The sequence below is a fragment of the Canis lupus genome, chromosome 32, assembly GCF_011100685.1.
Source record: "Canis lupus familiaris isolate Mischka breed German Shepherd chromosome 32, alternate assembly UU_Cfam_GSD_1.0, whole genome shotgun sequence".
In the NCBI taxonomy this organism is placed as follows: Eukaryota; Metazoa; Chordata; class Mammalia; order Carnivora; family Canidae; genus Canis; species Canis lupus.
In genome coordinates this window covers 22215665-22239706 of record NC_049253.1, presented here as the reverse complement: position 1 = coordinate 22239706, position 24042 = coordinate 22215665, and the positions used below count along the sequence as shown (strand labels likewise).

The window sequence follows — 24042 nt, the reverse complement described above, 5'->3', positions numbered from 1 at the left end:
TATACATGAAGAATTGTATATTTAAATTGTTCCTTTAATTATTGTAGATTTTAGTCAATATCCTATTGGTATTTATAAAATAAAGTAAAAAAGATAGTTGGTGAGATTATGTTCTCAGTTCTCAACATTTTAAGTGGGCAGAATTCAAGGAATATGTGTTGCAATAGCAATACTGCAAAGGAACAGTTGTCTGTGACTCCAGTGACTACTATTGTAATTACTGGAATCCAGTTTTCAGAAGACTCTCTGAATGGATTTCAACCTCTCCCGTTTTGCATATCCTGTAAGCAGTGCCAGGTGAGAGGATGTCAGAATAAAAATCAGAGTTAAGAAATCCAATTATTAAAAAAAAAATCAACATCAAGGTACCATTTAGAGGTGTGGGGAGGAATAGAAGTAGAAGGAGAATTGGGAGATCATTTGTGTGTTAGGGTGACCTGAATCCTATAGGAGGAAGTACTATTTTTAAACCATGTAGTTTTGTTTTGTATTTATTTCTTTTCTTTTTTCTTAGGGAGAGAGAGAGGGAGAGAGAGAGGTGAAGGGGGGAGGGCAGAGAGAGAGAGAGAGAGAGAGAATCTTAAGCACACTGGGTATGGAGCCCAATGTGGGGCTTAATCTCATGACCCTGAGATGGTGACCTGAGCTGAAAGCAAGAGTGTGGTGCTTAACCAACTGAGCCATCCAGGTACCCCTGTTTTGTATTATTCTTTAGAAATGGGTCCTTTAATAAGAATTAAGACTTATTAAAGGACTAAATTGCATTAAACAGGTAATTTCTTAGAATTTTTTATCTTTAAAATTTTTAAAAAGTCAAAAAAAAATTTGTGGGGGGGGAGAGGGAGAAGGAGGGAGAGAGAGAGAGAGAGAGAGAGAGAGAGAGAGAGAATTAAGCCCAGTGTGGAGCCTGACATGGAGCTTGATCTTACAACCGCTGAGATGATGACCTGAGCCAAAATCAAGAGTCAGGCACTTAACTGAGTTTCCCAGGCTACTCTCTAGAATTTCTTCACAGTAGATGAGGGACTTATATTATCATTGCATTTGACAAGAGGGGTACAAGCTCAAGGTGCTTTTTTTTGTTTTAGAAATATTAGGACAGATCTTAAATGTCAACGAAAAGTCAAACTTGCCTGATTGCCTTTTAATGAAATTTATTTAAATCATACTTAAAATTGTAAATAAGATCAACATTCAAGAAATCAACTTACTGCCTTTTTCTAATTATGTAATTTTACATGATACATGAGAAAGTGTTTTTAATAGTTTGGTGGTATATCGAGGTTTGTTTTATAATTTACAAATGGCACACTTCAGTACAACATGGAATTTTAAGAATTTTCAGATTTTGTGAGTATATATGAGATCAGTTCAGAAAAATGTAGATTTTTATTTATTAAAACTAGTAGAAACATGTAGCGTATAGTTCACAACAGGAATCTGCTCATGCTGTTTCTTAAAATCTTCCAGTGGCTTCCATTGCCTTGAGATGAAGTCCAGTATCTTTATCACAGAAGCCTCATCTTCTTCTTTGGGTTGCCGAGCTTCTGTTTGTTCGTAGTCCACTTCCACTCCCATTCCTGATAAGGATTATGTCACCGTTCATCTACTCATGCTCTCTGCATCAGCATATCCTTATAGCTTTTCAGAGGCTGACCATCCCCTGTTCTCTAATTGAGAGAATACATGTCATGAGAGTTCTCCACCATTTTCTGCCTCATACCAGCATCTACCTATATTCTCATATATTCATACTGCCTTCCCTCCTAAGTATAAGCCTCCTCTCTATACTGAAATAATGCTCTTGTTCAGTCACTTTCTATCTCCTTTCACTCTCCCCTTCCCTCTTTCTCTGTTAACTCCTTTTTTATAAACTCTTTTCCCTTAGCAAAACCCTTCTTTGAACCATTGTCAGCCTCTAACTCCTACTCTAACTCTCCTGAAAAGAACCTGTGTGTGTTCCTGACCACCCATTCATTGTTTATTTCACTGTCTGAAGCTGGAATTGCTTTTGCCAAATCACTAATGACTACTGATGTGCCAAATTCCCCTAGACACTTGTTTTAGGCCCTGGCATATTCCTTGTATCCAATGAAACTGACACTTTTCACTAATATTATCTTCTCCTCATCTTATTTATTTATATGGCTTCCCCTTTGCTAAGCTTTTACTGGCTCTTCCATATGCTTTGTAAATAAGTGTTCTCTGAGGTTCTGAGAAAGCACTTTATCTCTCCAGCATGATTTACTCTTTGGAGAGAAGCCCCATTCACCAGCGTGACTCAAAATATAGAGCAGGTCTCTCACCTTAAGTCTTGACTTTCATTAAAAGGCTTCAGTCTTCTGGGAAATGAACAAGGGATAGTGGAAGGGGAAGTGGGCGGGGGTTGGGGTGACTGGGTGATGGGCACTGAGGGGGGCACTTGGTGGGATGACCACGGAGTAATATGCTATATGTTGGCAAATTGAACTCCAATAAAAAATTTTTTTAAAGAAGGCTTCAATCTTTCTATGTATTCCATATTACGTCAAACTCAATATGCCTGATTTTGAACTCATGATTGGTCCCATAAAATTTAGCCCTTTAATGTTATTTATTACCTATAAGTGACATTCCTATACATGACATCAGTAGATACACAAACACTGAAAGCAGGAATCTATGAACAAATTTTTAATTCCTTGCTGCCTGTAGTATCTTAATCTTGAGTCTTTGTCTTTTCTTTATTCTTCCATCTTATGATCTTGGTTAAATACCATCTCAGTTTTCACCTAGAACAGTCTTTATTTAGTCACATTGCCTGCTTCTTAGGTTTTGGTTATCTATGTTTTGTTATTTTTTTCATCTGTTTTTAATTTTTTTTTAACTTAAAACTTTTTTAGTGTTCTGATGCATGAATTTTTTGTTGTTGTTTTAGAGCAAATTGAAAATACTTGTTTGTGAACCCTTCAGAAAACAGAATTTTTCATAACTTTCAAAAAGTGATCAACACATTGCTCACTACATGTTTATGGTTTAGGTATAATTATTGTGTTTTTGAAGATTAGTTGTAGCTGCACATTGAGATCATAATTTAACAGGATTATGATCTAACAGGATCATATTTCCTTTGAAGGAACCAAGAATCCTTTGTTTTCAGTGTTGAAGGATAAGCATGACTTTAACAGTCGTATCAGAGAGAAAAGCCATTCTAGGCAGAAGGAAGACAAAAAACCCCCAGTGCTTAATGCCATGAAAAGAAGCAGGGTAAAAATATTCTTGGAACATGAGAATAGTGTTTGAATTTATGGGAATGCACCTGACTTATTTTTAATCAGAAGTATTGGATCAGAAGATGGGTATTTATGTTCAACTAGTGACTTTATAATTTATTTAGGCAAATATTTCATCTTAGGGATTCCCAATTTGGTAGACTGGACATGATGGATTGAACGCTGCACTTTAGTTTCTTCTATAATTTCTAATTTCTTGTTAGCACTGCTTATTTACGTAATAGTAGGAGTTTCCACGGAGTAATTATTTGAAAGTTAAATGTTAGGGCACTTTGAGAACAGATGCAAAGACTATATCTTAATTTCCTTAAAACCCCCTTTAAATTAAATTTAAAAAGCTGTGATTTGTCTAAGTTAATTTCTTACCATCTTAACACACATACACAAAGTTGCGATGATAATTTGTGAATTTCATTTTTTTCCTGTAATGTAAAAGATAAAACCTATATGGCTTTTCTTTTAAAGTCTAGATTCATTATTCATATATTGTATGAAAACAATTTTACACTTTTTTTCTTCAAATCTTTCTCCTTTATATAACCAAGCACCAGAAGAAAGTCAAACTTTTCCTGTGATGCTAAAATTTCTTCCAGATCACATGTTGAAGTACCCTTTCCTTTTTTCTTTGAGGCCTTTCTTAAATGATCAAATGTAGACTTTTAAGTATATATGGCCAGCTCTTTAATCTGAACTACTTTGTCTAAATTTATGCTATTCAGATAGCATGTATCTTCAGTGTTCAGCTTTGCATCTGGGCTATGCTTTAACCAGGTAGTATCTATTTTTCTTCTTTTTTTAGTTTTGACTGAAATTAGAGGTGTGTTCCATCTGTATTGTGTGGGTTCAAAAGACCTGTTTGAATTCAAAATACTCACTTTTACTCATTATAAAATAAAATGTGACTGCATTCCTAAGTACAAAAACTTTTTCTAACTGGTGACACTTTAACTTGTTATTTTCCTTGACATCATATAAGCACTTCTTTTAAAAGTTAAGTTTTTATAAAATGGTAAATGTTTTATATATGCTTGGCCTTTATTTTTTCTAAAGATTCAAAGCTGAATGAATGGTTGTAAAGAACAGTGGCACCTCATTCCTCTTTGAGTTCTGGTCAATATTTGTGTAATGCATAACTCATATGTTTGAGATTGAACAAATTATCAGTAGCACTTTCAAGTGATACTCAGCAAGCCTTAAGTGATATTCAGCAAGCCTTATGGATGATAGAGCTGACAATATGCATTGTGTGTTAAAAGAGTTACCTTACTTATAGAAGCTGCAGAGAAATTTAGATTTTAAGGAAAGGAAATTTATCTTCTTGTCCTTCACAGCCTTTTAAAATTCTATTTTTATAAACTATGACCAGTCTTAACTAAGTTTTTCTTTTAAACCTTTGGATAAAAATTCATGTTATGTGGGTTCCTTTGTGAACTTAGTGCCGTATTTGGGCTTGTTTTTGTGATTTTCTTCTACTAAACTTGGAACGCAGTCTTGAAGAATAGGTTTTTGGCTCTCAAGGGCCATCATAGTCACACACTAGTTCTTAATCACTGTGTCTGTGTAGTGTCTTGTTGATGTAGCTCTCAGTGTATTGACTTCCTTTTCTGTTTCCAGCCAAGATTTTTGAAATGTTTCAACCAAACAAAAAAACTACAATTTTACCACTTGTGATAGAGAACATCTTTACTTGGTTATGCTATTTGCTGTGTGATGATTATAGAATTACTGTTATAATAGAAACTGTCAGCTTTAAGTTCTGCGCATGTTTTGGATTAATAGCATCCTTAGGTTTGTTTTTTTTTTTTTTTTCTTCTCATCTAGTCCTCTGGTTTGTTTTGTTATACCTTAGAGAATGGAGAATTGGGAAGAAAAAGAAATGATGTAATGTTTCATCATTTAATTAAACTTTCTGGAGTATGTGAGAGTAAATTTAACTTTTTGTTGCAATGAGACTTCTGCATTATCTTTGCATTTGATATTCTTCCGGCAAAAATTATCCACACAGTTGGATAATTGCTCGAACATAACTGAAAGTCTTGCTTTGGATTCTGACTTTACTCTGGGAGGTTTTTCTCTAAAACTGAGATGATACAAAGAAGATTAACATGACTTAGTTTGGGATTTCCCATGTCAGCACTGGATGATGTCTTGTGGTAGGCTCCTGAAGAACAATTATGGACAGTGGAAATAGCCTCACATGAGGGGATAAATAACCACCTTTCTCAAGTAGACTCTGGTTTACAAGGACACTTATCTGTAAATAATGATGGTTGTGTGTGTGTGTGTGTGTATGTATGTGACAGGTGTATGTCATGTGCTGCATGTGCATTATCTTATTTAACTATTATAGTACATGTGAGCTAGGCATTATTATACTCATTTAGCAAGCGAGGATACCAAGGGTTGGAGAAGTTTAGCAGCTTTCCCAAGATCATACAGCCAGTAAATACAGAGCTGGCATTCATCCCCAGGGTCTGTTTGACTCTAAGACTTGGCTTGTCACTGCTCTCCATTGTGTTCCATGTAAAGTACCTTGTGCTTATTGTGAAGATTAAGTAAGCTAATGTGTATATCTTTGTAAAGCTATTATTCTTGATGTAGTAAAATATGGATATATTTGGGACTTGGAACTGTTAATCCTTTTTTGCTATTTTAAGGATTGATATTTACTTCATAATTTTATATATAAATATTTTCATCTTCAAGATTATTTTGTCTATGTCCTGTTTGATTTATGAAGTGTCTATGTATATACTTCATATAAATTTCATGTATATATACTTCATATAAATATTTGTATATGTACACTTCATATTGATATATATATGTATATACTTCATATAAATATTCCTATATAGATAGATACACTTCTAAAAGAGAAGCGAATCTATGATGTTTTCCCCTCTGTACTCCATGGATTATTTTTGTTCTGAAAAGTAAATGAATAGCCTTAGCTCAAAATCTTCCTTTTAATATTTTCTGGACTTTAGGATTTAATAATTTATTGCATTATTCAATTATGATTTCATGCTGGAGAATAGGATCTTTAACTTTCCACTGTTGAAAAAAAATCATACAAGGTAAACATATTGACTGCTTCAGTAAAGATATTGAATAGTAAAAAATAAACAACTTAGTTTACTATAAACACAAGCTGTTTTGAGTGTTGGCATTACTGAAATACTATAAGGCCTTCTTTAGTTTTGTATGCATTGCTGAAATACTCTAGGGTTTGATTCTGGAATGCTTGAAAAACTTTAAGTTGCAAGAAGAAAACCAATGAGTACTTACTCATGTTGTAACATTTTTCTGTAATTTCCCTCAATTTTGGGGGTTGTCCTCTGGTACCTTTTATTCAGGTTAGGGATAGATTTTAAGTACTCTTGATTCCAAGTAATTTGTTTAATTGTCTTAATGCTATCTTTATAATGACTTTAAGCTGTGGCATTCTGTGAGCGAGTGCCCAGGGGCTGGATAATTGACATTCAGGCAGTGAGGTCTGCTTTCTCTTACTGGCCTCTTGGCAGCCTCTGTGACCTCACAAGGGCGCTTAAAAAAAATCTTCTAACCTTCAGTAGCTTTGAAGACAAAGCTCTAGATTACAGTTTGGGAATTCAAAAATGATAATTTAAGTAAAACTAAATGTAAATATTTGTAGACAGAGCCTTCAGGTTTAAACTGTAAATATCTTCTAAAAGTATAATTTTTTTTCAAAATTATTTTTTAAACCTAGACTCAGTATAGTATGAAAAGTCCCTATCAGTATCATGTATTTAGGAATGGTTAAAAATATTTGTTTGAAATATAAATTTTGAAATTTTGTTTTTTTTAATAAAGTAGAAGTATGTGAAATTATTTGCCTTTCTTTTCAAATGAGAATAGAAATTTCTCCTTTGCTTTCATAATTAGTATGATTTTATGAATCTACTGCTTTTTTATATTTAGGATTTGTTTTTTATTTATAGTTTCAAGTGTTTTGTATAACCTCATGTAAATACTCAGCAATAAATGATCATCATTTGTTGCCCAGTTATTTATATATGCCTCTGTGAGCATAAAACTGAACTTTGGATGGAAGTTATAAGAGAATTCTTCCTAAAATGTTTGGGGTGAAAAAATTGTATCGATATAATTCAAAGGTAATAATTTATAGCACTCATAATTCAAAGGACTCAGAAATGTAAGTCCATACTAGCTTTGAAAGGTTTTCTAGGATATGTCTTCATTTATGGGAATGAATATCTCAAATGATTGGTTACCTATGGGGTCCAGGTATGCATATACTATATCTAGAAAGAATCTATCTGAATTTTATTTGCCTTAAGCCAGACTTATCTGGTGAGCATCCAGCAATCTTGTAAGTTGTTCCTTGATGACATTCTCTCACCTCTGCTCTGTCTGGCCAGAGCTTTGTTTTTCTGTCCCCTCAGAGACTCTACTCTCCCTTGAGTACTGACCACCTTATCAGATGGTCCTCAGTCTACTTTTCTAGTTTCATCTGGGCCACTCTTACTTGCCTTTTCACGTGAATTTTTGCTATTCTCCTCCAAATACCTTTGAATAGGTTGGGTCTTCTACCTGGACTTTCCTTTCTTCTCCTTTTCTGAAACTTAACCTTACTCTAAGACTATGAATTCTGACTTCATATCCTGATACATGTCACTTACTGCATATGCCTTGTTGCCTTAAAAAATTATGATAAAAAACACAACATAAAATTTACCATTGTAGCCATTTTTAGGTGTACAGTTCAGTAGTGTTAAGTTTATGTACATTTTTATGGATCAGGTTGTCACAACTTTGTCATCTTTGCACAACTGACAATGTGCTTATTAAATAATTCTCATCTCTACTCCATCCAGTAACTGGTAACTACCATTCAAGTGTATGAATTTGACTACTTTAGATACCTCATATAAGTGGAATCATTCAAGATTTGTCTTTTTTTAAAAGATTTTATTTATTTGAGAGAGAGCACACATGGGTATGAATGGGGGAGGGGCAAAGGGAGAGGGTGCAGCAGACTCCCCACTGAACAGGGAGCCTGACTTGGGGCTTGATCCCAGGACCCCAAGATCATGACCTGAGCCAAAGGCAGACACTTAACCAACTGAGCCTCTCAGGTACTCCAGGATTTGTCTTTTTGTGACTGGCTAATGTTACTTTGTATAATATCTTCAAAGTTTTTCTATTTTGGAGCGTGTGATAGCACTTTCGTTCTTTTTTAAGGTTGAAAAATATTCCATTGTAGGCACATACTGCATTTTGTTTATCCCTTCATTTGTCTGTGGGTATTTGGTTGGCTCTCACCTCATGGCTATTGTGGAAAATGCTGCTATGAACATGGGTGTGCAGATATTTCTTTGAGATCCTGCTCTCAATTCTTTTAATATATACCCAAAAGTGGGATTGCTGGATCATATATGGTAAGTCTATTTTTAATATTTTGAGGAACTGCCGTACTATTTTTTTATAGTGGTAGTACCATTTTATATTTCTACCAGCATTATACAGGTGTTAAAATGTCTTCACATCCTAACATTTATTGCCTGTTTTTTTTTAATTGAGGTATAACTGATATATTGCATTGTATTTGTTTCAGGTGTACAACATGATTTGATATTTGTATACATTGTGAAATGATCACAGTAAATCTGGTTACCTTCCATTGCCATACAAAGTGACAGAATTTTTTTTTCTTCTTCTTTTTTGGGTGGTGTCCTTGTCCGGTTTTAGTACTAGGGTAATGCTAGTCTTATAACATGAGTTTGGAAGCATTCCTTCCTCTTCTTTTTTGGGGAAGAATTTGAGAAAGATAGGTTTTAAATCTTTGAATGTTTGTTAGAATTCACCAGTGAATTGTCTGGTCCTGGACTTTTGTATGTTGAGAGGTTGGGAGGTTTTTGATTACTGGTTCAGTCTCCTTACTATTCTCTATACATTTAGTTCCACTCTGATCTTTGTGATTTCTTTCTGTTTACTAACTTTTGACTTCATTTGGTCTTTTTCTAGTTCCTTGGGTAGAAAGTTAGATTGTTTATTTGAGATGTTTCTTTTTTTTTAATTTTTTAATTTATTTATGATAGTCACACAGAGAGAGAGGCAGAGACATAGGCAGAGGGAGAAGCAGGCTCCATGCTCCAGGAGCCCGACATGGGATTCGATCCCGGGTCTCCAGGATCACGCCCTGGGCCAAAGGCAGGCGCCAAACCGCTGCGCCACCCAGGGATCCCAAGATGTTTGTTTCTTGATATAAGCTTGTATTGCTATTAACTTCCTTCTCAGAAATGTTTTTGCTGTCTCCCATATATTTTGGTATATTTTCATTTTCATCTGTCTCAATGTATTTTTTAATTCCTTCTTTGATTTCTTTGTTGACTCTGGTTGTTCAGTAGTATGTTGTTTAATTGCCACATATTTGTGATTTTTCATTTTTCTTCTTGTAATTGATTTCTAGTTTCACAGCACTGTGGTTGGAAAAGATGCTTGGTATAATTTCAGTCTTCTTAAATTTATTAAGACTCGTTTTGTTGCCTAATGTAATCTGTCTTGGAGAATATTCCATGTACACTTGAGAAGAATATGTATTCTATTGCTTTTGGTTGGAATGTTCTGTATGTATAAAGTTCATCTGGTCTGTTGTGTTGTTTAAGGCCAATGTTTCCTTATTAATTTTCTGTCTAGAGGATTTATTCAATGATTTAAGTGGGTGTTTACTCCTTACTTTTGTTGTTTACCTGTCAGTTTTTTCCTTTAGGTATGTTAATATTTGCTTTATATATTTAGGTACTCCTATGTTGGGTGAATAAATGTTTACAAATGTTATATTCTCTTAAGGGATTAACCCCTTTATCATTAACTAATGCTCTTTGTCTTTCATTATACTCTTTATCTTAAAGTCTGTTTTGTCTGACGTAAGGTATCCCAGCTTTCTTTTGATTTCCATTTGCATGAAGCATTATTTTTCAGTCATTTTGCTTTTAATCTATGTGTGTCCTTACCTCTGAAATGAGTCTTTTATAGGCAGCATATAGATGGTTTTGAAAAATTTAAAAAGAATTTTAATTTAAATTCAGTTCATTAACATATAATCTATTATTGGTTTCAAGAGGTGGAGGTCAGTGATTCATCAATCTTACAAAACACTTTGTGCTCATTGTATCATGTGCCCTCCTTAATGTCTATCACTCAGTTACTTCATTCCCATTACCTCTCTCCCCTCCAGCAACCCTCAGTTTGTTTCCTATGATTAAGAGTTTCTTATGGTTTGTCTCCCTCTTTGATTTTGTCTTGATTTATTTTTTTCCTCTCTTCCCCTATGATCCTGTTTTGTTTCTTAAATTCCACAAATGAATGAGATCATAATTGTCTTTCTCTGATTGACTTAGTTCGCATAGCATAATACCCTCTAGTTCATTCACATTGTTGCAAATGGCAAGATTTCATTTTTTGACGGCTGAGTAGTATTCCATTGTGTGTCTATCTATCTATCTATCTATCTATCTATCTATCTATCTATCTATCATCTATCTATCACATCTTTATCTGTCCATGTCAATGGACATCTGGGCACTTACCATAGTTTAGCAGCAATGTCCACAATAGCCATAAGCAATGGGGTGCAGGTGCCCCTTTAGATCACTACATTTATCTTTGGGGTAAATTCCCAGTAATGCAATTGTTGTGTCATAGGGTAGCTCTATTTTCAACTTTTTGGGGAACCTCCATACTGTTCTCCAGAGTGACTGCACCAGCTTGCATTCCCACCAACAGTGTAAGAGGGTTCCCGTTTCTCCTCACCATCACCAACATCTGTCATTTCCTGTCTTATTAATTTTAGCCATTCTGACTGGGGTTAGGTGGTATCTCATGGTGGTTTTGATTTGTATTTCCCTGATGCTGAGTGATGTTGAGCATTTTTTCATGTGTCTGTTGGCCAATTGTATGTCTTCCTTGGAGAAATATCTGTTCATGTCTTCTTCCCATTTCTTGATTGGATTATTTGTTCTTTGGGTGTTGAATTGGATAAATTCTTTGTTCATTTTTGCCTTGGTTTCCCTTGCCTTTGGAGACATGGCTAGCCAGAAGTTGCTGTGGCCATGATCAGATTGCTACCTATGTTCTGCTCTAGGATATTGATGGATTCTTGTCTCACATTTAGGTCTTTCATACATGTTGAGTCTATTTTTGTGTATGGTGTAAGGAAGTGGTCCAGTTTCATTCTTCTGTATGTGACTGTCCAATTTTCCCAACACCATTTGTTGAAGAGACTGTCCTTTTTCCATTGGATATTTTTTCCTGCTTTGTCGAAGATTACTTGACCATAGAGTTGAGAGTCTATTTCTGGGTTTTCTCTTCTGTCCCATTGATCTTTGTGTCTGTTTTTGTGCCAGTACCATACTGTCTTGATGATTACAGCTTTGTAATATAGCTTGAAGTCCAGAATTGTGATGCCAGCAGCTTTGATTTTCTTAGATGGGTCTTTTTTTTTTAATTTTATTTTAATCCATTCAGCCACTGAATGGGCTAAGAATTTAGTCCATTTACATTTAATGTGATTATTGATAGGTATGCACTTATTGCTATTTGTTAAAAGTTTTCTGGTTGTTTTGTAGTTCCTGTTCCTTTCTTCCCTTGCTCTCTTCCTTTGTGGTTTAGTGACTTTCTTTAGTGTTATGTTTAGATCCCTTTCTCCTTGTCTTTTATACTATCTACTTTAAGTTTTTGCATAGTGGTTACTATGAGGCTCACATATAATAGCTATTTATATAGCTGTCTATTTTAAGTTGATAGCAACTTATGTTTGAATGCATTCTAAAACTGCATTTTTACTCCCACTCCACCACATTTTATGTTTTTGATGTCATATTTTACATTTTTTGATTTTGTATATTCCTTAACTGACCTTTGAAATTATAATTATTCTTACTACTTTCATCTTTAAACCTTCATGCTGGCTTTATAAGTGATTAGTCTACCTTTATCATATATTTACCTTTACTAGTGAGGTTTGTACTTTCATATGTTTTCTTGTTACTAATTAGTGTCCTTTTTTCCAGCTTAAATAAATCCCTATAACACTTTTTGTAAGGCTAGTTTAGTGGGATGAGCTTTATCTTTTCTTCTTTTGGAAAACTCTTTATCTCTCCTTTAAATCTGAATGATAACTTTATCAGGTAGAGAATTTTTGTTCAGAAATTTTTTCCTTTTGGTACTTTGAACATACCATGCCACTTTCTTCTGGCCAGTAAAGTTTCTGATAAAAAATCTTCTAGTAGTCTTATCAGGCTTCCCTTATATATAACAGGTTTTTCTCTTGTGGTTTTTAGAATTCTTTCTGTAACCTTTGACATTTTAATTATATTGTGTCTTGGACCCCTAAAATGCAAATGTTATTCTATTTAATTTTGTTCCATAGGTCCCTTAGGATAGCTTCACTTTCTAATTCTTTTTCTTTTTCTTGCTCTGTCTTGGTGAGTTCTACTGCCTTGTCTTCTAGATCACTGATCCTTTTCTCTGCTTCATCCAGTCTGCTGTGTAATGCCTGTAGTGTGTTTTATTTCAGTTACTGTATTCTTCAGCTCCTTGATTTTGGTCTGATATTTCCTTATACTTTCTATTGCTTTAAATTCTCACATTCATCTATTCTCTCCACGCCTCTCGCCCCGTTTGGTGAGCATCTTTTATGATCATTAGTCTGAACTTCTAATTGGGCAGCTTACTAATGTCTGTTTTGTTAAGGTTTTCTTCTAAGGTTTTATCTTGTTCTTTTGTTTGGAACATATTTCTCTGTTTCCTCATTTTGCTTTACCCTCTGTGTTTGCTTCTATGTATTAAGTGAAATTCTCCCTTTCTTGAAAGAGTTGCCTTGTATAGAAGATGAATGTTATCATTTCACCTTGCCCTAACTTTAGATGGTGGTTATTTATTCTTCATAGGTCCCAATTGTTGAGGGTGTGCCAAGACTTGCCAGTTTTCCAAAGGGCAGGGTCTCAGTCAGCACCTACTTGTAGGTCGATTAGAAACCAGACCCTTAGGCAGCAGCTTTTAAAGTGTGCAAATACATATAGTCTTATGGGGCCACCATTATGAACCCTGCTATCTTCCAGAACAGGTGATCTGGAAGTGTCTCCTGAGCAACAGCTGGAAATGTCAGGGCTCCGGATGAGTGTATAAGCTCCTTTCTCCCAGAAAGTGTTTAAGCTGCTTTCTGGGAGATACTGATGAGGTATAGTGAGACCAAGGGAGAATGCAGATTGTGTCCCTTGGCCTACTTTCCCTGAGAATGTCTTCACAGTCTATAAATGAATGGCAAAACTGAGGCCTGCCTCTCAGGCTGAAGTTCCAGGACAAGTAAATAGTCCTTTTTCACAGATAGACTGGGGATATGTTTCAGCTGGCATCTGTGCACTGCCCTGGGGTGATAGCTTGTGAAGAATTGTCTCTGTGATTGTTACTGTCCCAGGGAACCCAGGAACACAAGCCCTCCTGGCCACTAGGGCCAGGTAATCAAGGACTGTCCCCTATATGGACTGTGTGTGCCTGCTGGCTTTAGCAAGGCAGAGGAAGAACACTACGTGGAAATGTACCTGCTAGTTTAACAGGGCAATGAAAGAGTACAGGGACTATTTGTGCCTCCCATCACTAACAAGGTAGAGGGAGAGAGCAAAAATGGCACCCACCAGTGCCTCCATCTTTACAGAGATGCCCAAGAGGCCTGTTCCCCTTTGGAAGATACTTTAAGATTAGCAAATGATCGTCCTGCAGCTATGATCTAGGTGACTTTTAAACTGCCGCTTTTATGCTGGGGCCCAGGTTGAGTGAGTCTTTTTGTGAGCCCTGTGAGAGCAGTATCTCAGTTCACTACAGCCTTCTGGACAAAAGCCTCCGTGTTGGTTTTCAAAGAGAGACATTTTGGGGGCTGGAGTCCCCAGTGAAGTCTCAAGGGGTGGGGTGCCTGATGTGGAGCACAAACACCTTGCTCCTCGGGGAGAAGCTCTGAATATGTGATATTCTTCCTACTTGTGGGTTGCTATGCTGCTGTTGGGGTTTTTGGTGAGACTATATATCTGCTTCTCCTAGCTTTCTCTGTGTGACCCTTTTATTATTTGTTTTGAAGGAGCTGTTCAGCTATTTTTAGGTCTTTTTCAGAGGGAATTTTTCCATATAGAGCTATATTAGTGTGTCTACAGGAAGCGGTGAGTTCAGGATCTTCCCGTGCCTCCACCTTGGGACACTCCCCACTTTAATAGCAGCGACCCTAATGAGTATGAGGTGATCTATCATTGTAATTTCAACTTGCATTTCCCTAATGACTAGTGATGTTGAACATCTTTTCATTTGCTTGTGGCCTTTTTTATTATCTTGGGAGAAATATCTATTCAAGTCTTTTATCCATCTTTTAATTGGGTTTTTTTTTTCATTGTTGATGTGTAGGAGGGCTTTTTAAAAATATTCTGAATATTAAACTCTTACCAAATAAATAATCTGCAAATATCTTCTCCTTTTTCACTGTGCCTTTATGCTCCGTTGATTGTGTTGTATCCTGTGCAAAGTATGTTTAGGTTTAGTATGGTTCCATTTGTTTTTGTGTGTTTTTGCTGCCTGTGCTTTTGGTATCATATCAACAAATTCATTGCCAAATCCACTGTCATGAAGCTTTACCCCTGTATTTTCTTTGAGCAATTTTGGTTTAAATCTTACTTTTAAGTCTTTAATCCATTTTGAGTTAATTTTTGTGTAAAGTGGAAGTTTCACTTCATCCTTTCCCATGCAGATGTCCTGTTTACCCCAGCTGAAGAGATTGACATTTTTTTTTTTTTATTGAATAGCATTGGATCCTTTGTCAAAGATCCTTTGACCACATATCTGAAGGTTTATTTCTCAGCTCATTATTCCGCTCTATTAGTTGATATGTCTTTTTTGCCTATAAAACACTAAAAAAAAAAGATTTTCTATATTCATGAGAGACACACACACACAGAGAGGCAGAGACATAGGCAGAGAGAGAAGCAGGCTCCATGTGGGGAGCCTGACATGGGACTTGATTCCAGGACCCCAGGACCACGACTGGAGCCAAAGGCAGATGCTTAACCACTGAGCCACCCAAGTATACCCCCGTTAAAAAAAACAAAAAAAAACAAAAAAAAAACAACTGTAGCTTTGTAATATGTTTTGAAATCAGGAAGTGTGAGACTGAATTTTTTTTTTTTTTCTTTTTCAGGATTGTTTTGGCTGTGTTACTGTCTTTTAAAAATCTATACTGGGCAAAGCTTATTGATGTTTGTGTCTCCTGGACTTAATTGCAAATATCTGGTGCACAATATTAATTTAGAAAATACTTGTCGAATAAGTACCAGGTGCTAACGAAAAGCGCCACTGGAGCTCCTGGAAAATGCTAGTTGAATTACTGCTGTAAGCCACTTTTGCACTGAATTTGTTTGAGGAGGTTTCTTAAAGTGACAAGCAAATACAGTTGACCCTTGAAAAATGTGGTGTTTAGGGATGCTGACCTTCTGCACAGTTGAAAATCTATATAATTATTAATTCTCCAAAAACTTAACTATTCATAGCCTACTGTTGACTGAGGAGTTTCACTGATAAATAGTCTATTAACACATATTTTGTGTTTTATATTTATTACATACTGTCTTCTTATGATAAGCTAGGGGAAAAATGTTAAGAAAATCTTTGGGAAGAAAAAGTACATTTGTAATATTATACTGTATTTGACAAAAAAAAAATCCACATATAAGTGGACCCATACAATTCAAACTTGTTTGTTCAAAGATCAAGTGTATCCATTATCGAGATATTCTGGGATAGTTGATCCTACACAGTCTATATTCTATCTGTGTTGGAATTAAAGGAAAATAGCTGAATAATTAAAAGGAATTTTCATTACCAAATAAGCAAGTGAAGAAAACTGGGTTTCAACTATGTCAGAAAACTTGTCATAATAAAAATACATGCAATTAGAGATTTTTCTCTAAGAATATAAATAAAGATTCCTTAAAGAGGATAAAACATATTCTGGTATGGTATGAGTTAAGATGCCTAAATCAGTTTAACACAGGCTTTTCTTTGGTGAATTAAAAGAAAATAGTGATCTAGATTCTAAAAAATAAGAACATAGCATAATTTTAAGGCCTTTCTTAATAAAAGATGTGCTCTCAACATTAATGAAAACCCTGCTGAATGAAAGGAAATATGAATATTTAGTAGGTTTTTGCTGTCTATGAATTCAGTTCTTTAAGCAAGGAGAATGTTGCATATTTTAAATCATTTTAACATAAATAGATAAGTTAAATGAATGAATAACTGTTCAACTTTCTTCAGATTGCTTACCTATCGTGCTCCTTGTCATTAGTTGTCAAACCCAGATCATCAGTGTTGTAAAATGATTTCAAATTCCTGAAATTAAGATTGGTTCTTGTTAAACATATTCTTATGATATGGTCATAGATATTGCTGTAGAAATTCTCTGGAGACCTGATTATTTTTCTTCTAGTGTCTGTCAGTGGGTTGTAAGCAATTCTGTCCCTAGAGAGTCAAGACAGATTATCATTTGGGACTAAGGCATGTAGTTTCTCTGAAGACAATGCTGATGATGAGAGCTGTCACTCTGGCAGATTACCCAAATTAAAAGGTTTTCTGGGCTCAAGCATGCAGTCCTCAGTCTAACAGTTTTATCAGTGCTGCTGTCCTTTTGATTTACTGTCACAAACCGAACTTTTACCTCCATGCTTTGATGAGTTTAGGTTTATAGGAAAATGACTGGAAGAGACTGGGGGCCCTGATCAAAGCCATGTTCTCTTACTCCCCTCAATTTTAGGTAAGGTTATATTAGTTTCTCACAAAGTTCATTTTTTCCTGGATTCTCTTTTGAGGGAGAAGGAGAAAAAAAGATAGCATCTTATGGTTTAGATATTTTGTACTTGATTTTAAGGCTTTCACAAATTAGATATACTATTTGTGTTCTTTGACAGTCATGAGGGACCCACTCTTTAGAAAAAGAGATATAGGAGGATACAAAAGAAAGGAAATAATAAATATTTTACTTTTTGGAAGTTGTAATATTGGATGATCTATTCTAAATTGAAATTAATTAATTAATTAATTTTTGATTTTATTTATTTATTCATGAGATAGAGAGAGAGAGAGAGAGAGAGAGACAAGCAGAGGAAGAAGCAGGCTCCACACAGGGAGCCTGACGCAGGACCTGATCTGGGGTCTCCAGGATCACGCCCTGGGCTGAAGGTGGTGCTAAACTACTGAGCCACCTGGGCTGCCCTAAATTGAAATTTAGACAGTAGGCACTCAGTATTTATTTGTTCAATGAACAGTATATGTTTAATGTAAATTAGACCTTGAAGATGATCTAATCTACTTTATTAATCACTCTGAGGTTAACATTTATCATAGAGTATCAGGCATTTTTGAAACACCCTAACTTTTTACAGGTGAGGGGGTTGAAGCACAGAGGGAAGTTCAATAACAGGATAAAACATGTTTATCAATTCATCTGCTACCAGTTCCTTTTCAAATTTCCTGTGTACAAGGTGTATGTTTCTAGGTGAATTAGTCTCATGTAAGCATTTCAGGCAAGACTGCCTACTATATTTAAGTGTTTCAGTTTGATATTCTTTCTAGTCATGTGACTTATGTGGATTGTGCCATTAATTAATGCTTTTTGTATGTGATTTGAATGCTCTTAAAATTGCAATAACTTTAAAACATAGAGTTAGTAAAAAGTAAGTCAACTAATTTCATATTTCAAATTTCAGACTATTAAAATATTCTATTTTATGAATCCAAATCTGGGTCTCTTGATTTTGGCTTAAATGTAATTATATTCTAATAAAATTCTATGGGACCTTTCTATAAGAAATGGATTTTATTTTGCTTCGGGATTATAGGAATCTTATTACACTAATTCTGGCAGTCAAGGCACTTTGTCAACTTCATTTATATATTAATGTGTTTGTCTAATGTTATCTGATAACATTAGAATGGAAAATATTGTCTTGTTTTTGACCTTCTTTGATCACTCAGGCGTTATGCTTCTAGTCATCTTTCTTGTTCTGTGTCTCTCTTGTTTACATGTGTTAGCTGAAAAAATGTATTTCATACCTGATTAAGGTCTAATTGTAGTTTATACAAATTTTACTAGAATAGTATATTGGTGATGTAAATACTCACAAAGGGCTATGAAAATCTGATTATTTTTCTTTGTTTTTTAGAAAAGAAACCTGGTTAGAAAAATATTAGACGTGAAAATCTAGTTTATATATTTACTCTGAAAAATCTGTGGCTATTTTTTTTTCATAAAATTTTTGCTTTAAATAATATCCTCAGACTACAAGCCTACTTAGAGTTAATATTTGCTTCTTTTTGTAAAAATATCAAATTTTGTATATTGCCTGTAATTCTATTATATAGAATATTGTATTTTCTCATGTTTATAAGCTAAGAACTCCAAAGTTAGGGTTTTGAGATGCTGTATACACTTTTTTTCCCCCAATTATGTTATGTGTTATCATTGGCTCTGCATTTGAATTGGTAAAAGATTACTCGCATTTTTTTCACTTTTCTCAAGCCAATAGGTTAAAACAAAGAGCAACTCAGTTTTTCTCCCTTTGTTGACAGGGTGGAATTCAACTAACTCTTTCTTAGATGTGAAAGGAAGGGAAGGTCATTTCATGCTTCATTAATAAAAGTAAGGTCATAGTAATTATTAAAGAGTTTGGGATGTTTGTTAGGGATCATTTTTGCTTTCTGACATTCTGACTTTGTGGTATGCTGAAGTCAGCAGGAAGATAATATATTTTATACCATGAATGGAACATACAATTGTTCCTTTAATTATCAGTAAAACACATAAGATAAGGAAAGTGGTATAAATCAACATGACAAAGTAGATGTGGATTTGTTGTATAATGAGAAAGTAACCTGTCCCTTTCATTTGAAATGTTGGCTTACACGCTTTGTCTTTTCATCAAACATTCACACCTTGGGTAATAACCTTTCCTCAAATATGGCTGATACTATCATGATAACATTTTTCAGGTTAATACAAACTACATTACAAAATTATGCTGTTTTCCAGCAAATCCAATCCATTATACTTTTGGACTGATAGTTCTAGTTGGCTTCACTCATTTGAGAGGACAAATGTGAAACAGGTGGTGTGGACTTCACAGGCCTCACCTCTGAGTAGATTGCCATAGACCTTGGTGACTGTTTACTTGGAAACTCTTCTTTTTTTTTTTTTAATTTTTTTAAATTTTTTTATTTATGATAGAGAGAGAGAGAGAGAGAGAGAGGCAGAGACACAGGCAGAGGGAGAAGCAGGCTCCATGCACCGGGAGCCCGATGTGGGACTCGATCCCGGGTCTCCAGGACCGCGCCAAAGGCAGGCGCCAAACCTCTGCGCCACCCAGGGATCCCCCTTGGAAACTTCTAAATTAGTTTGTCCCTGCATGTAGCTACTTCATAAAGTGTGCTACAGTGTTCAGGCACTGTTACAAATGCTCCCGTACATTCAGTATATGCTTTACAGTAATTCTTTGAGGACTATTTTGTTAATATTCCCATTTTATAGATGATAAAACTGATCAGTGGAAGGTTAAGAAAGCTGTCCAAGATTATATGGCTAGTAGATAGTAGAACTGGTATTAAATCCTGACCCTGTGATCTTTACTACTATACTATACTGAAGACCTATAACACTATCTGAACAATTATTGTATAGCAGACCCTAGGTTATCACACTTCAACTCACAGCTCTAGCTACAAAATCATATTGGTGGCCAGATCCTGCCTTTATGTAAAAATTTATATTTCATAAATATCTCATAATTCTTGGCAACCTTTTCAGTCAAAAGCAAATATATAAAGATTATTTCCATGGGAATACGAGTGTAATGACTCTCCTCCAATTTAGTGTCTACAGTTCTATTCATATTTGTAAAGATCTAAGTTGTTGTAGTAAAAGGTAAAGATAATATTCAGTGAGAATATAATTATCACCTTTTGATTAATGACTGATCACATGTCTTTGTTTTCTTTTAAAAAATTGGAAAATATTTGCATCATTACTTCATGTTTCCTAGAATATTTGCTCAGGTTACAAGATTAGTGGCAAATTCTATGAGGGGAAATCACTGCGTATTTCTTTGAAAGTGAAATATTTAGGAACATGAATTAAATAGTTGTTGGAGTGATAACATTCATTTTCACAACATGACTGATTATAGAGTTAGGAAATATTGGTCAGAAAATCTTCTGAGTGGAGAATATAGGAGGCCAAAGAGATCTGAAAACCTGCATATAGGGCTTTGTCATTTTCAAGAGTGTTTTACATTATACTTCTATTTAAAGGTTCAAGGATGCCAGGAATTGTTTGTTATGTTTTTATAGTTTTCTATAAAATGATACTCTACCAAAGGTATACTCCCTTCTTTCTGTTCTTTCTATAACCAAAGGACATCCACCTGGTTTCACTAACTGAATGATAGACCTAGTACAGGGAGGAAATAGGCCTCCAAAATCTTTCACACCACTCACCAACTACACCTATGGTGAAGAAACACCTCTCCAATGTGAGACAAAGTGTTAGATGAAGAAAAAGAACAGTTAAATGTGAATTAACAACTCTTATGGATCTAGATGTCAGAGAATTTACTAGTCAATGTAAAAAAGTGCTTAATTTGTTCTTTTTAGTTAGAGAATAAGTGATATCTTAATGCAACTTGGAAAGAGGATAAGAATTTTTCACCAGGTACCAGAGAGAGATTGAGCCAGTTTATTTTCCATAAGAAGAAAATAAGAAAAAGTTAGATCAGAAAGAGTTGATTGTTCTGGGTGAACACCACAGGATAAACTGGTTCATAATAACAATGGAAAGATGTTCTGTATTTTTCTTATATTTTTTTAAATAACGAATTGTTGATATAATAAAAGTTAAACTTCTTAATGTGTTTGATGTTATCAAAATTTTTAATTATTTAAATCATTACTAAATATCTCAGTAAAGTTTTCAGAAAGCTACTTATTTCATATTTATATGATTATGTTGCTTGAAAATTATCATTTAAAAAATAATAACAATTGTAAGTATGAATGTAGAAATAATGCAGTTGAGAAGTATTGTTATCACTTGTTTTTTGGGCTATCAATACAACTTCAGTTCCCTTGGTTAAATTTTCAACATGGTTAAGTCTAAGGGCATACATAATTGCCCTTGTACTTCACACCCTATATTGACGTGGGTATCTGGAGTCATGGGAGTTTCCTCATGGGGAGAGAGAGAGTGGGGAAGGAAGTCAGAAACCAGTCTCCATCTGGTGGCTGTCTCTTTCCAAAGGATAGTATCAGGGGCCTCGGGCAGGACCTCACAAATCTGCAGTACCAGAGTGAAGTGTTTGGAAAAGATTTCATCCATTTTTTGATTTGTGGTCACAATTGTTGATGGATTCAGATTTCAAACCCAAAGGAGAGGGGTCTTTTACCAGAGCGTGGGATGAGATCAGCTGAACTAGTCAGATGGACCAGCTTCAAGGTTAGCATTTCTTGTTAGTCAGTGAACCAGAATAAATTAGAAAAGCAGGCAGAAAGAACCACAGCCTGTGAAGGAGGTCCTCGTAATTCTAGCAGGGAAGGTGCCTATAGGCATCTTGCCCTAGAAATAAAATATAGAATTAATCTAGATCTAACACCACAGTAGGGAGGGTTTCTAACCATGTCTAGCTCTGTAAAAATATGCCAGAACAGTGAGAATGGCTTAGCCTGTGAATTGAAGTTATTATTATTTTTTAAGATTTTATTTATTTATTTGAGAGAGAGAGAGAGAGAAACAGAGAGAACATGAATGGTGGGGAGGTTGCAGAGTGAGAGGGAGAAGCCAACTTCCTGCTGAACAGGGAGCCCAATGACACAGGGGTCCATCTCAGGACCCTGAGATCATGAGCTGAGCTGAAGGCAGATGCTTAACCAACTCAGGCACTCCTATAAATTGAAGTTTTAACTACATTCATAAAAATGGTGAGATCAACAAAAGTAGAAACTGAACTGTAGATATATTTCCAGAGATACCAACTATCTGACCTATTGAATTTCATATATTTTCTGAAAATATAATGTTTAATTGGACAATTAAAACAATTTTATTAAAGAAAAACAATCCATGCTTATTATAGAGTTAGCAGAAGGTAAAAAGAATTCTGCTACCTCACTGTTAGCATTTTTATATTCCTCCTGCCCCTTTCTGTATTTCAGATGGAATCATATTGCCTTTATTTGAATGGCCTTCTAAAACACCATTTTAATGGCTATATAATCTTTCTGTGGTATTATTTCAGATTATGTCTCTACAAAATATTCCTGACAATAAAATAAGTAGATCAAGAAATGGGATCATTCTTTTTAGGGTTCTTGAAATATATCACAAAATATTCTCCCAGAATACTGTATGATTTATATTTGTTTTAAATGAGGTATATGAGAGGACGGCTTTCACAGAGTATTAGGATTATGAAAATCTTTGCTAATTAGAGGGAAATTTGTATTTCATTGTTCTAATATAATATTCCTTGATCCCTTCTGGGGTTCTACTTTTTTTTTTTTACTTCCAATATATTTATTAGACATTTATATTTTATCTTTTGTGAGTTTTCTATTCACATGTTTGCATATTTAAAAAAAATTTTGGGACACCTGGGTGGCTCAGCAGTTGAGTGTCCGCCTTCCGCCCAGGGCATGATCCTGGAGATCCAGGATCGAGTTCCATGTCGGGCTCCCTGCATGGAGCCTGCTTCTCCCTCTGCCTGTGTCTCTGCCTCTCTCTGTCTCTCTCTGTGTCTCTTGAATAATAAATAAAATCTTTAAAATATATATTAAAATTTTTTTGAATTATTTATTTATTTATTTATTATTTTTTTTTTAAGAGAGGGAGAGAGAGTAGGGGCACATAGAGGGAGAGAGAGAATCTTAGGCAGGATCCCATGCTGTTGAAGTATGTGTATTTTTCATTTACTCAAAAATAGAATTTTTCTAGAAGGAAAACTCTTTAAAATAGATGAACTCTATCAATGATGAGTTCTCATTGAATAGCTGGCAGAATTTCAGAGGCTACTTTTTAAATCTTGGTTATCTCTATATAGGCATACCTGGTTTTATTGCATTTTGTAGGTATTACGTTTTTACAAATTGAGGGTTTGTGGCAATCCTGTGTGGAGCAAGTCAGTCAGTGGCATTTTTCCAATAGCATTTTCTCACTTTGTGTCTAGGTCATATTTTGGTAATTCTTAAAATATTTTCGACATTTTCACTATTTGCTATGGTGATCTGTGATTGGTGATCTTTGTTGTTACTATTGTCATTGTATTGGGATGCCATGAGCTACATCCATATAAGATTGTGAACTTAATTCTATATATGTCATGTGTGTTCTCTCTATCCCATCCCTCAGCCATTTCCTATCTCTCGCCCTCCTCTTGGGTCTTCCTATTCCCTGAGACACAGCAACATACAAATTAGGCCAATTAATAACCCTACAAAGGCTTCTAAGTGTTTGAGTGAAAGGAAGAGTCACATGTCTCTCACTTGAAATCAAAAGCAAAATGATTAAGCTTAGTGAGGAAGGCATTTCAAAGACCAAGATAGGCTGAAAAAACTAAGCGTCCTGCCTCAAAGTTAGTCAAGTTGTGAATGCAAAGATAAAGTGCTTGGAAGAAATTAAAAATGCTACTCCAGTGAACACACAAATAGA

The 24042-nt window shown here is 35.0% G+C and overlaps 1 long non-coding RNA gene across 1 annotated transcript in view; it reads right to left on the bottom strand.

Annotated features, from left to right (window-relative positions):
• Positions 1 to 1219: 1219 nt before the first annotated feature.
• Positions 1220 to 24042, bottom strand: part of LOC111093604 — an 81300-nt gene continuing 58477 nt past the window's right edge. The window contains exons 4-5 of the long non-coding RNA XR_005382840.1: positions 16620 to 16685; positions 1220 to 1670 (exon numbers count right to left, since the gene is read on the bottom strand). This is a non-coding gene — a long non-coding RNA (uncharacterized LOC111093604). The remainder of the gene's footprint in view (positions 1671 to 16619; positions 16686 to 24042) is intronic.